At 40.2% G+C, this 14199-nt stretch overlaps 1 protein-coding gene across 1 annotated transcript in view; it reads left to right on the forward strand.

Moving 5' to 3' along the window:
- LOC109568073 (dihydrodiol dehydrogenase 3-like) overlaps positions 1 to 14199 on the forward strand; it is a 98005-nt gene that overhangs the window by 66238 nt on the left and 17568 nt on the right. The window lies entirely within an intron of this gene.

The following is a 14199-nucleotide window of genomic DNA, read 5'->3' on the forward strand; positions in this document are numbered from 1 at the left end:
GTGCCATTGCCAAAAAGAACAAGCAGACCCCAGCTCTGGTTGCCCTTCACTACCAGATACAACGTGGGGTTGTGGTTCTGATCAAGAGTTTCAACAAGAAGTGGATCAAAGAGAACATACAGGTGATGATGAGTGGGGCTGTGGGCAGAGGGCTCCTATGGAATATCCTTCATGAGGGTCATTCTTTGTCCATCTCTCAAGACTTTCCTTGAGTCAAGACAAGTCACCTGTTCTCCCCTGTGCATGAATGCCTTGTGTGTATTCCTGGTAGTTTTCTCCTCCTGATGTGGCAACAGGAAAGGTGGCATGGCTGGAGAGGGTTAACGATGGACAGTGTGTGTGCTCAGTTGCTCAGTCTTGTCTGACTCTTTGAGACCCCATGGACTGTAGCCTGCCAGGCTGGTCTGTCCATGGGGATTCTTTAGGCAAGAATACTAGAGTGGGTCTCCATGCCCTCGTCCAAGGGATCTTCCCAACCCAGGGATTGAACTGGAGTCTCCTGCATTGCAGGCAGGTTCTTTACCATCTGAGCCAAGGTTGGACAGATAACAGAGATTTATTTCCAGTGTTACTTCTGCAATTTATTCTGTCACCTTGTGCAAATGACATCTTATTTTCTTTGTTCTCAACTGATGAAACTGTGAATTTTTTAGGCTGTTTGGACTGCTACAACAAAATACCACAGATTGGCTGAGAAAAAAATGAAATTTCTTTCTCACATTTACAAAGCTGGAGTCTTGAGGTCAGGGGGCTTGTGTGGTTGGGTGAGGGCCCTCCTCAAGGTCACAAGGCTCTCCTTTTAATTTAACATGGTAGAGGGGAAAACAGAGTATTTCCCTGAATACTAACAAGGTTGCATCTTCATACATTTAATCTCCATGAGTTTCTGCCTTTGAGAAGCTCCTCTTCAAGACTTTGTCCACTTTAGCTAGGTTGTTTCTATTTAGACTTCTGTGTAGGAGACCGATATTATCCCCTTAGTGTAGCTGCACAGAAAACTCCCCAATTTCAGAATTTAATGTAGAGATCAGTTATGCTTCCCTTGATTCTGTGGTTTGCTAATCAGCCTGCACTCAACTAAGCTGTTGTCCTCTTAGTTGGGCTCTCTTATGCATTTGCAGTTCAGTGCAGAGCAGCTCAGCAGTTCTGCTTTAGCAGGTGGATGTGGCTCCTGTTAGAGGAGCATGCATGCTTCTCTGAATAGTTTTTCATATATGTTTGGCTAGACTGTTGTCAACTGACTTGGTCTTCATCTCAGCACAGTGCTGTGATCCCAAGTCAGTGATTGGGGAAAAAATCCTCTTCTATCTGGGCTCAGATCTGGCTCAGCACTTCTGGGAAATATCACTGTTTAGTGCCACAGGTTACAGGTCAGCCCAAGTCAAGGGGAAGGGAAATTGTCCCCTGATCAATTGTTTCCGTGTTTCCATTTAAATTTGGTTCTGTAATCCAGCTGGAACTGATTATCTAAGATAATATGAAAATAGATACATACACCTTTCAGTTCAGTTTAGTTTAGTTCAGTCGCTCAGTCATCTCCGACTCTTTGGGGCCCCATGAATCACAGCGCGCCAGGCCTCCCTGTCCATCACCAACTCCTGGAGTTCACCCAAACGCATGTCCATCGAGTCGGTGATGCCATCCAGCCATCTCATCCTCTGTCATCCCCTTCTCCTCCTGCCCCCGATCCCTCCCAGCATCAGGGTCTTTTCCAATGAGTCAACTCTTCGGATGAGGTAGCCAAAATATTGGAGCTTCAGCTTCAGCATCAGTCCTTCCAATGAACACCCAGGACTGATCTCCTTCAGAATGGACTGGTTGGATCTCCTTGCAGTCCAAGGAACTCTCAAGAGTATTCTCCAACACCACAGTTTAAAAGCATCAATTCTTCGGCGCTCAGCCTTCTTCACAGTCCAACTCTGACATCCATACATGACTGCTGGAAAAACCATAGCCTTGAGTAGACGGACCTTTGTTGGCAAAGTAATGTCTCTGTTTTTGAATATGCTATCTAGGTTGGTCATAACTTTCCTTCCAAGGAGTAAGTGTTTTTTAACTTCATGGCTGCAATCACCAACTGCCATGATTTTGGAGCCCAGAAAAATAAAGTCTGACACTGTTTCCACTGTTTCCCCATCTATTTCCCATGAAGTGATGGGACCAGATGCCATGATCTTCGTTTTCTGAATGTTGAGCTTTAAGCCAACTTCTTCACTCTCCTCTTTCACTTTCATCAAGAGGCTTTTTAGCTCTTCACTCTCTGCCATAAGGGTGGTGTCATCTGCATATCTGAGGTTATTGATATTTCTCCCAGCAATCTTGATTCCAGCTTGTGCTTCTTCCAGCTAAGCGTTTCTCATAATGTACTCTGCATATAAGTTAAATAAGCAGGGAATTGGTGATGGACAGAGAGGCATGGTGTGCTGAAATTCATGGGGTTGCAAAGAGTTGGACACAACTGAGTGACTGAACTGAACTGAAAGTAAGAAAATAATGATCCCACTTTTTGCTGTGCGATTATTGAGGTATACGTGGTATCTCTTCAACAGATGAGAAATTCCTAAAGGAGACACCCTGTATTTTGGGGGGTTCTCAGTGTCTGCTTATCCATGGATGTGTGAAAAAGAGTAGTTCATTTGTTCACTGTGATTCTTCTCCTCATCTATGGAGAGAAGTTCCACCTGTATCTGAAATGATGCCCACAGTTAGTCCTATGTCTTGTGCTGTTGTATAAATTGTAAGCTGAGTCAAACTACCTATCATTGTGGAGTGAAGATTACATGTGAATGTTGGGACTGGACGTGCATGTGCCATGTGCACATGGAGCAGGTATCTGCAGGTGTGCTTGTCAAGGGAGAAGGAGGGACCTGCTTGTAGATTTAGAGTTTTAGACCATCCTGACCACATTCACAGAACAATGTTCTCTATGACAACATGGCTGATTTAAGAAATGAATCCTTCTTCTCTTTCATTGGTGTTGGTCACCCAGATTATCCATTCTCTGAAGAATATTGACTCTCAGCTCTCACCATGGTTCTTTGAGAATGTCTTGCTTCTAGGGCAGTGGAGAAGATTTTTATACTTTGTGAAGGTGCTTAAATGAAGTCTCTGAAATTTTGAAAGCTTGCTTTTCCTTTTAAAACATTTAACACTTTATGAAACAATAAAGACTTCAAAGTAAGAATACTTCTACTTTTCTGATGATTAAGGTAATACATACAAATTACAGAAAATTAGGAAATAGAGGGCAAAGGATAAAAAATAAAAATAAGCTGTGGCTAAACATTTTAATAATACTTTGGTGCACTTTCCTATGGAGAAGGCAATGGCACCCCACTCCAGTACTCTTGCCTGGAAAATCCCATGGATGGAGGAGCCTGGTGGGCTGCAGTCCATGGGGTCTCTAGGAGTCGGACACAACTGAGCGACTTCACTTTGACTTTTCACTTTCATGCATTGGAGGAAGAAATGGCAACCCACTCCAATGATCTTGCCTGAAGAATCCCATGGACAGAGGAGCCTGATGGGCTACCATCTATGGGGTTGCACAGAGTCGGACACGACTGAAGCGACTTAGCAGCAGCAGCAGCAGCAGCACTTTCCTATACAAATGTGAGTTTTTATTTACAAAGAGAAGGAATCTTCAATCTACAGGATGTATACTTACTTTTTAAACTTAGCATAATTATCTTGGTAAGCTAAAAATACCATTTACAAATCCAGCATTATATTTTGCTTACTATAAGGCAGCAAATCTTATTCACTTAATTACTTAATTGTCTGCCTAGAAATTGTTTTATCAATAGATATTAATAAAAATGAGACATTCTTGAGTTGATAGTCTAGTGGAGGCTGAGCCTGTGAACAAAATCAGGAGTATTTAGCTGTTAGAAATGGGCCAGGGCCTGTAGGAGATATTTCTACACAATCTCTCCTGTTTCTGTACAGCTGTTGGGCAGAGGAGCCAACTACACTTTATCCCACACAACTTCTCATTTGTACAAGAAAGAGCCTTGAAACACAGAGATAGTACTCCCTGCATTTCTCTGGAACAGAAATTGCTAGTCAAGGAAGTATGAGTATTCATGTAACATTTAAGGGCCAGCAAGTCAGTTGATGTGGGTGGAGTTTAGTGAGGTGGGGAGAGAGGAGTTGAAGAGAAGGCCAGAGAGCCAGTGGGGCCAGGGGGCTTGTGTCATGTAGATTTTTGAAAAGACTTTATTCTGAGAGAAATGGAGATTTACATTTTTGGTTTTGAGCATAGTAGTTACATGAGCTGATGTTTTTTGAAAAGTCACTGTAGAGGAACAAGATGGCAGATGAGTAGTTGGATGGGGAGTACATCTCTCTCCTCAGATACAACAGGAATACACCTTCAGACACAGAAGTGCATACAGAACACCAGCTGAGAGCAGACAGGAGGACTGGATCAGTGGAAAAGAATATAAGAAACTAGGGGGAAAAACTGGAGTGTTAGTAGGACTGGACCTGCCCTCAGCACGTGGGGGAACTGAAGCAGGTGTCCAATCCCCACAGCGGGGCAGTTGTCTGAGTCAAAGGAGAAACATTTAAGGCTGAGTGTGAAACAGTTGATCTGTGGCAGCCTGAATAGAATGAGAATCAGACAGTTTTTGCCGCAGACATACACACCCCGGACAAGGATGCAAGTCCCCTAGAAGGCGCAGTGGCTGGGAGCTGGAGCTTAGGGATTGTGGAGCAATCCCAGGGCAAGAGTTTCTGTGGAGAGACGGATGAGGAGATGTGAGGGAGGAGACTGTAATGGGAAATGCCTGTGGAGGAAAGCCAGGCAGACATGGTAGCAAGGAGATACTGCTGAGTCATGCATAGGGGATGGAGCCATCACTATAGCCTCACTCCCCACACACCAGCATGCGCAGCTGAACAATAGAGAGGCTGACCCATCAAGCACCTGAGGCAGGGACCTACAGAGGAGGACCCCACCCAGAGTGCCCCTTTAAGTGCCTGATTGCTGATCTACAGAGTAGGACCCCGGCCCGGGGCAGGAAGGGGGGCACTGGGAGGGGGGCCTTTTATGTGTCTGATGCATGGAACAACAGAGAAGGACCCCAGGTAAGGGAGCCCTCTAAGTGCCTGAATGGGCAGAGCTATGGACAAAGACTAGCCGAAGAGGCCTTCTGATCATCAGGTACCAGAGGCTTGAAAAAAGACTCTGATAGGGCCAATACTCCAGTGGCTGAGGCAGTCCGTTTCCCTGCACAGTTGGCGCCACCATGGTCCCCACAACCCAAGCAGCTCTGTCACCTTCATGCTCAACCCTCATTGGGGCAGAGCTGTCACAGGCAAAAAAAAGTCTTGTATCTACGCATATGGGGTCCCTTTGGTCGTGTCCAACTCTTTGTGACCCAGTGGACTGTGGCCTGCCAGGTTTTTCTATCAGCGGGTTCTCCAGGCAAGAATACTGGAGTGTATTGGACAATACTGATTGACATACCCTTCTAGAGCACTCTATTTTCTGATGCCCTGGCTGCCAGCTCTCCTGAGTACCTGGTGCTGCCAGAACCCCTGCAACCCAAGCAGTTGCACTACCTCCACACCCAGCCCTCCCTACAAACCCAATTCCTACAGGGCAGCCTCAGGAGCAAATCCCAGTGGATGACCCACATGCAGAGGTGGAAATAAAACCACAATTGAAACCCAGGGGCAGTGTGGCTAAGGAAAAGACCCAAAACCTTCTCACCAGCTGTATAAGCTGCAGATTAAGTCCACACAATCAACTACTCAGACTCTGTGTCTATGGAATATATAAAAGGACATTGAGAGCTCCCACAAAAGAAAACACACTAGCTCTGATAGCTGAGGACATTTGAGGCAAGAACACACAGGAGTAGGAACAGATTAGAATCTGAACTGCCCCCACAGCAGGTCCAGAGACCGGCACAGTGTTGGGGGGGCATCCTAGGGAGGTGAGGTGGACTGTGACTCAAAGTGAAGGAAAGGATCCTGATAGCAGTGACTTAAGAAAAACATTTATTATTCTTATGTTTTGACTTGTTCTGTGGTTTCTTTTGGATCTTGTTGATTTTATTGGCATTATGAAATCTAATTAAGCTTTTGAGTTTTTGTTTTGTTTTGTTTTGTTTTCAATCTCACTCTTTATTGTTCTTATAAACCTCTGCTTCTATGTTGGGCTTTTTCAGTTCTTTTCAGTTTTCCTTTTTTTTGTTTTTTTCTTCCTCTTCCTTTTTGTGTTTTTTCTTTTTAATTTTAATTTTTAAAAACCTTCCTTTGTTTGCTTTTCCTACTGTTCTTTTCCCCTTGCAGTTAAACTTTAATGTATATAAATCTTCTTCATCTATATCTATTTAACTTTGCATACCTATTCTTTCTTTCTTTTCTTTCTTTCCTTTCCTCTCAACATATTTGTTAGTTTTGTTTTCATTGCTTTATTCCCCACTTGGCACCTTGCTTTAGTTTAGTTTTCCAGTTTGTGCTTTTGTTAGTTTTGTTTTTAACTGGTAGATATAATTTTTCGTTTCCTTTGTTCACTGGGTCAATCGATCATACTTTATTTTTGTTGGACTCTCTTGATTTTGCTTATGGATGTATGTGTATATGTGTATAGTCCATCATTTTAATTATTATTTGCCTGATTTTGTAACTCCCATTTGTCTAGAGTTCATCTTTAGTTTCTCATTTTTGAGTATGTGCTTTAATCTCACTTAATGCTGTAACAAACCACTTGTGGAATCTTTGTTCCTGACCAGAGATCAAGCCCTGAGCCTTTGCCATGGAAGTCCTGATCCAAGACCCTAGACTACCAGAGAACTAACCTTAGGGAGTATCAAATAGTGAGAATTTCCACAAAGGAAACCACTTGAATACAAGACTTGGCATCACCCAACCACCAGTAGCACTCTGTGCAGGACACCTCATCCAAACAACAAACGAAACAAAAATACAAACCTAATCATCAGCAGACAGGATTACCACCTCACTCACCCTTGCCCAACAGAGGAAAAATAAACAAACAACAAAAAATAGCATAAATCTCACCCTATATGAAGCTTACACAAACCACTGCACCAACCTTTGGGGGGGTGGGGTAGGCAGAAACCAAAAGGAAGAAAGAATTCAACCTTGAAGCCTGGGAAAAGGAAACCTCAAGAACAGTAAGTTAAAAAAAAAAAAAAAAGAATGAAAAGGCAGAGAAACAGTGCACCAATGAAGGAACAAACTTTCACAGAAGTCCAAATAAATGAAGAGGAAATAGGCAAACTACCTACTAAGGAATTCAGAATAATGATAGTAAAGATGATAAAAAAAAAACCCTTGAAAACAGAATGGAGAAAATGCCCAAATCAATTAATAAAGACCTAGAAGAATTAAAGAATAAACATATAGAGACAAACAACACAATTACTGGAATTAAAAATACTATAGAAAGAATCAATAGCAGAATATATGAAGCAAAAGAACGAATCAGTGAGCTGGAAGATAAAATGGTGGAAATAACTCCTGAAGAGCAGAATAAAGTAAAAAGAATAAAAAGAACTGAGGATAGTCTCAGAGACCTCTGGGACAATATCAAAAGCACCAACATACAAATTATAGTGTTCTGAGAAGAAGAAGAGAGAAAGAAAGGGTATGAGAAAATTTTGAAGAGATTATAGTTGAAAATTTCCCCAGCACAGGAAAGGAAATAGTCCAAGAGGCACAAAGAGTCCCATACACAGGATAAACCCAAGGAGAAACACATCAAGACACATACTAATCAAACTAACAAAGATTAAACACAAAGAAAGTATATTAAAAGCAGCAAGGGAAAAGCAACAAGTAACATAAAGGGAAACCCCATATGTTTAACAGCTGATCTTGCAGCAGAAACTCTGAAGGCCAGAAGGGAATGGCAGAATATTTTTAAAGTACTGAAAGGGAAAAATCTACAATCAAGATTACTCTACATGGGAAGGATCTCATTCAAAATTGATGGAGAAATCAAAAGCTTTTCAGACAAGCAAAAGTTAAGAGAATTCAGTACCACCAAACCAGCTTTACAACAAATGTTAAAGGGACTTACATAGTCAAGAAATATAAGAGAAGAAAAAGATCTACAAAATCAAACCCTAACAATTAAGAAATTGGCAATAGGAACATATATATCAATAATTACTTTATGTGTAAATGGATTAAATGCTCCACCAAAAGACACAGATTGGCTGATGGGATACAAAACAAGACCCACATATATGCTGTCTACAGGAAACTCACTTCAGACCTCAAGACACATATAGACTGAAAGTGAAAGGATGGCAAAATATATTCCATGCAAATGGAAAGCAAATGCAAGCTGGAGTAGCAATCCTCACATTAGACAAAATAGACCTTAAAATAAAGAATATTTCAAGAGATAAGGAAGGACACTACATAATGATCAAGGGATCAATCCAAGAAGAAGACATAACAATTGTAAATATCTATGCACCCAGCATAGGAGCACCTCAGTACACAAGACAAACAGTAACAGACATAAAAGGAGAAAGTGACAGTAACAGAATAATAGTAGGAGACTTTAACACCCCACTCACACCAATGGACAGATCATCAAAACAGAAAATTAATAAGGAAACATGAGTCTTAAATGATACATTAGATGAGATGGATCTCATTGATATCTTCAGGATATTCCATATAAATGCAGAAGAATACACCTTCTTCTCAAGTGCATATGAAACATTTTCCAAGATAGACCACATCTTGGGTCACAAATCACATCTCAGTAAGTTTGAGAAAATTGAAATCGTATCAAGAATCTTTTTGGACCACAATACTATGAGACTAGATATCAATTACAAGTAAAAACTGTAAGAAACACAAACACATGGAAATTAAATAATACATTTCTAAATAACCAACAGAACTGAAGAAATCAAAAGGGAAATCAACAGATTTCTAGAAACAAATGACAATGAAAACATGACAACTCAAAACCTATGGGATGCAGCAAGAGCAGTTCTAAGAGGGAAGTTTACAGCAAGTACAGCCCTACCTCAAGAAACAAGAAAAACATCGAATAGACAACATAACTTTACACCTAGAACAACTGGAAAAAGAAGAACCCCCCCCCTCCAAAAAAAAATTAGTAAAAGGAAAGAAGTTATAAAGATCATAGCAGAAATAAATGAAAAAGAAATAAAAGAGTCAATGTAACTGGGTTGTTAACTTTTCTAAGAATCTGTCCATTTCTTCCAGGTTATCTGTTTTATTGCCATATAGTTGTTCATAATAGTCTCTTACAATCCTCTATATTTCTGCACTGTCTGTTGTAACCTTTCCTTTTTCATTTCTAATTTTGTTGATTTGATTTTTCTCTCTTTTTTTCTTGATGAGTCTGGCTAAAGGTTTGTCAATTTTGTTTATCTTCTCAAAGAAACAGCTTTATAAACAAAATTGACAAACCTTTAGCCAGACTCATCAAGAAAAAAAGAGAGAAAAATCAAATCAACAAAATTAGAAATGAAAAAGGAAAGGTTACAACAGACAGTGCAGAAATATAGAAGATTGTTAGAGACTATTATGAACAACTATATGGCAATAAAACAGATAACCTGGAAGAAATGGACAGATTCTTAGAAAAGTTAACAACCCAATTACAAGCACTGAAATTGAAGCTGTGATCAAAAATCTCCAAAATAACAAAAGCCCAGGACCTGATGTCTTCACAGGAGAATTCTATCAAATATTTAGAGAAGAGCTAATGCCTATCCTTCTAAAACTCTTTCAAAAAATTGCAGAGGAAGGAACACTTCCAAATGGATTCTATGAGGCCACAATCACCCTGATCCCAAAACCAGACAAAGACAACACACAAAAAGAAAACTACAGGCCAATATCACTGCTGATCATAGATGCAAAAATCTTCAACAAAATTTTAACAAACAGACTTCAACAACAAATTAAAAAGCTCATACACCATGATCAAGTTTGGTTCATTTCAGGGATGCAAGCATTCTTCAGTATATGCAAGTCAATCAACGTGATACACCATATTAACAAATTGAAAGATAAAAAACACATGATCATCTCAATAGATGCAGAAGAAGCCTTTGACAAACTTCAGCATCCATTTATGATTAAACTCTTCAAAAAATGGACATAGAAGGAGGCTATCTCAACATACTAAAAGCCATATATGATAAGGCTTCAGCAAACATTATTCTCAATGGTGAAAACTGAAAGCACTCAGTTTTCCTAAGATCAGGAATAAGACAAGGGTGTCCACTTTCACCACTATTATTCAACATAGTTTTGGAAGTCCTAGTTACAGCAATCAGAGAAGAAAAAGAAATAAAAGTAATCCAGATCAGAAAAGAAGAAATAAAGCTCTCATTGTTTGCTGATGACATGATACTGTACATAGAAAGTCCTAAAGATACTATCAGAAAATTACTAGAGCTAATCAGTGAATTTAGCAAAATGAACACACAGAAATCACTTTAATTTCTATATACTAACAATGAAAAATCAGAAGGAGAAATTAAGGAATCAATCCCACTCTCTATTCCAACAAAAAGAATAAATTATCTAGGAATAAACTTACCTAAGGAGACAAAAGAACTGTACACAGAAAATTATAAGACACTGATGAAAGAAATCAAAGATGACATAAACAAATGGAGAGACATTCCATATTCCTGGATAGGAAGAACCAACATTGTGAAAATGACTATACTACTAAACACAATCTACAGATTCAATGGAATCCCTATCAAATTACCAATGGCATTTTCCACAGAACTAGAAGAAAAAAGTTCACAATTCAAATGGAAATACAAAAGATCCCAAATAGCCAAAGCAGCTAGGAGAAAGAAGAATGGAGCTGGAGGAATCAACCTTCCTTACTTCAGATTATACTACAAAGCTACAGTCATCAAGACAGTATGGTGCTGGCACAAAAACAGACATATATACTAATGGAACAATATGGAAAGTCCATAAATAAACCCATGCACCTGTGGGTACCTTATTTTTGACAAAGGAGGCAAGAATATACAATGGGGCAAAGACAGCCTCTTCAATAAATGGTTCTGGGAAAACTGGACAGGTACATAGAAAAGAATGAAATTAGAACATTTCCTAACATGGTACAAAAAGATAAATTCCAAATGGGTTAAAGACCTAAATGTAAGGCCAGAAAACATAAAACTCTTAGAGGAAAACATAGGCAGACACTCAATGACATAAATCAAAACAAGATCCTGTATGACCCACCTCCTAGAGTAATGGAAATAAAAACAAAAGTAAACAAGTGGGACCTGATTAAGCTTAAAGGCTTTTGCACAGCAAAGGAGATTATAAGCAAAGTGAAAAGCCAACCCTCAGAATGGGAGAAAATAATAGGAGATGAAACAACTGACAAAGGATTAATTTCCAAAATATATAAACAGCTCATACAATTCAATACCAGAAAAACAAACAACCCAATCAAAAAGTGGGAAAAAGACCTAAGCAGACATTTCTCCAAAGAAGACATGCAGGTGGCTAACAAACAGATTAAAAGATGCTCAACAGCACTCATTATTAGACAAATGCAAATAAAAACTACAATCACCTCACACCAGTCAGAATGGCCATCATTGGTGATGGACAGGGAAGCCTGGCGTGTTGCGATTCATGGGATCACAAAGAGTCGGACATGACTGAGTGACTGAATTGAACTGAACTGATGCTGGCTTGGGCCACACAATGAACAATAAAAGTGGTCAGTGTTGTTAGAATAGGGATACACTTTAAGGGCAGCATCCACTAGAGTTTCTAACATATTGGATGAATGGTGAAAGGAAAAGGGGAATCAAAGTTGACTCCTGACGTTTGTGATTAAGGGACATTTTCTCAGATGGATACAATGGTGGGAGAGCACATTTTTTGTGGGATGATTATGAGTTCAATTATAGACATGTATCTTTGAGATGCCTTCAGGTACTGAAGTGAAGATGCACACATACAGTTGGACATAGAAGTCTGTTAGAGCGAAGATTTAGACAAAATATTTATATTTGTGGTTTGTCAAAGTTAGTTGCCATCTAAAGCCATGAAAGTAGACAATCAGAGATATTATATTATACAGTGAGTGATGTAGACAGGGAAGTCAAGTTTCATGAGGAGCCAGCATTAAGAAGTTGGGTTTTTACAATGAGGTACCATCTCATGCCAGTCAAAATGGCTGCTATCAAAAAGTCTACAAACAATAAATGCTGGAAAGGGTGTGGTGAAAAGGGAACCCACTTACTGTTGGTCGGAATGCAAACTAGTACAGCCACTATGGATAACAGTGTGGAGATTCCTTAAAAAACTGGAAATAGAACTGCCATATGACTAAGCAATCTCACTGCTGGGCATACATACCAAGGAAACCAGAATTGAAAGAGACACATGTACCCCAGTGTTCATCACACACTGTTTACAATAGGTAGGACATGGAAGTAAGCTAGATGTCCACCAGCAGATGAATGGATAAGAAAGCTGTGGTACATATACACAATGGAATATTCAGTTCAGTTCAGTTCAGTCACTCAGTCGTGTCCGACTCTTTGCGACCCCATGAATCACAGCACGCTAGGCCTCCCTGTCCATCACCAGCTCCCAGAGTTCACCCAAACTCATGTCTATCGAGTCGGTGATGCCATCCAGCCATCTCATCCTCTGTCGTCCCCTTCTCCTCCTGCCCCCAATCCCTCCCAGCATCAGACTCTTTTCCAATGAGTCAACTCTTCGCATGAGGTGGCCAAAGTATTGGAGTTTCAGCTTCAGCATCAGTCCTTCCAAAGAAATCTCAGGGCTGATCTCCTTTAGGATGGACTGGTTGGATCTCCTTGCAGTCCAAGGGACTCTCAAGAGTCTTCTCCAACACCACAGTTCAAAAGCATCAATTCTTTACTCAGCTATTAAAAAGAATGCATTTGAGTCAGTTCTAATAAGGTGGATGAAACTGAAGCCTATTATACAGAGTGAAGTAAGTCAGAAAGAACAACACCAATACAATATATTAATGCATATATATGTAATTTAGAAAGATGCTAATGATGACTCCATATGCAAGACAGCAAAAGAGACACAGATATAAAGAACAGACATTTGGACTTCGTGGGAGAAGGTGAGGGTGGGAGGATTAGAGAGAATAGCACTGAAACATGTATATTACCATATGTGAAATATATGATGAGTCCAAGCTTGATGAATGAAACAGGGCACTCAAAGCTGGTGCATTGGGATAACCCAGAGGGATGGGATGGGGAGGGTTGTGGGAGGGGGTTCAGCACAGGGGGACATATGCATACCCATGGCTGATTCATGTCAATATATGGCAAAAACCTTTACAATATTGTAAAGTAATTAGTTTCCAATTAAAGTAAATAAATTAATAAAAAAGGAAGCTAGGTATTTTTTTTTAAGTGAAAGAACCATCAAAAGAGGCTGAAAAGGCAAGGCTAGTGAGGTGCGAAGGACTGTTCTTAGAAGGCATGTGAAGTAAATGAGTGGAGGAAAGAAGAGTCCAATGCTTCCAAAGGGACAAGTAAGAGAAGACTGAAAAATGACTACTGGATTTGGCAGTTAACCTTGGCAAGGTCAAGTGCAGCTTTGATAAGAGTGGTAAAGGCAAACCCTGAGTAGAATGGATTTAAGAAATGGCGTGAAGAGACCAATGATAGAGTATACACAGTTTTCAAAGACTTTGCTGTATTGAGGACCAAGAAATTGGGCAGTTGCTGAAGAAAGTGGAAAAGGCTCCTAGTTGGGGGAGATGATCACCTGGCTCTGAGGTCAGAGGAATGATCTAGCAGAGAGAATAAAACCTATGATGCAGCAGACGGAGGTGGGTTGACTTGAACCACGTCTGTATTAGTTACTTCTGCTGCTCCAACAAATGGCCAAAAATTTTGTGGCTTGACACATCAATTTGTTATTTTACATTTGTGGAGGTCAGAAATTCGAAATCAATGGGCTAAAATCAAAGGCCAGCAGGCCTGCATTCTTTTCTGGAAGGTGTAGGGGGCAATCTATTTTATTACCTTTTCCAGTCCCTAGAGAACAGGTCTTGTGTTGTTGGAAGAGGGTTTTTGCTATGACTAGAGTGTTCTCTTGACAGAACTCTGTTAGCCTTTGCCTTGCGTTGTTTGCACTCCAAAGCCAAACTTGCCTGTTACTCCAGGTATCTCTTGA

The sequence above is a fragment of the Bos indicus genome, chromosome 13 (assembly GCF_029378745.1).
Source record: "Bos indicus isolate NIAB-ARS_2022 breed Sahiwal x Tharparkar chromosome 13, NIAB-ARS_B.indTharparkar_mat_pri_1.0, whole genome shotgun sequence".
In the NCBI taxonomy this organism is placed as follows: domain Eukaryota; kingdom Metazoa; phylum Chordata; class Mammalia; order Artiodactyla; family Bovidae; genus Bos; species Bos indicus.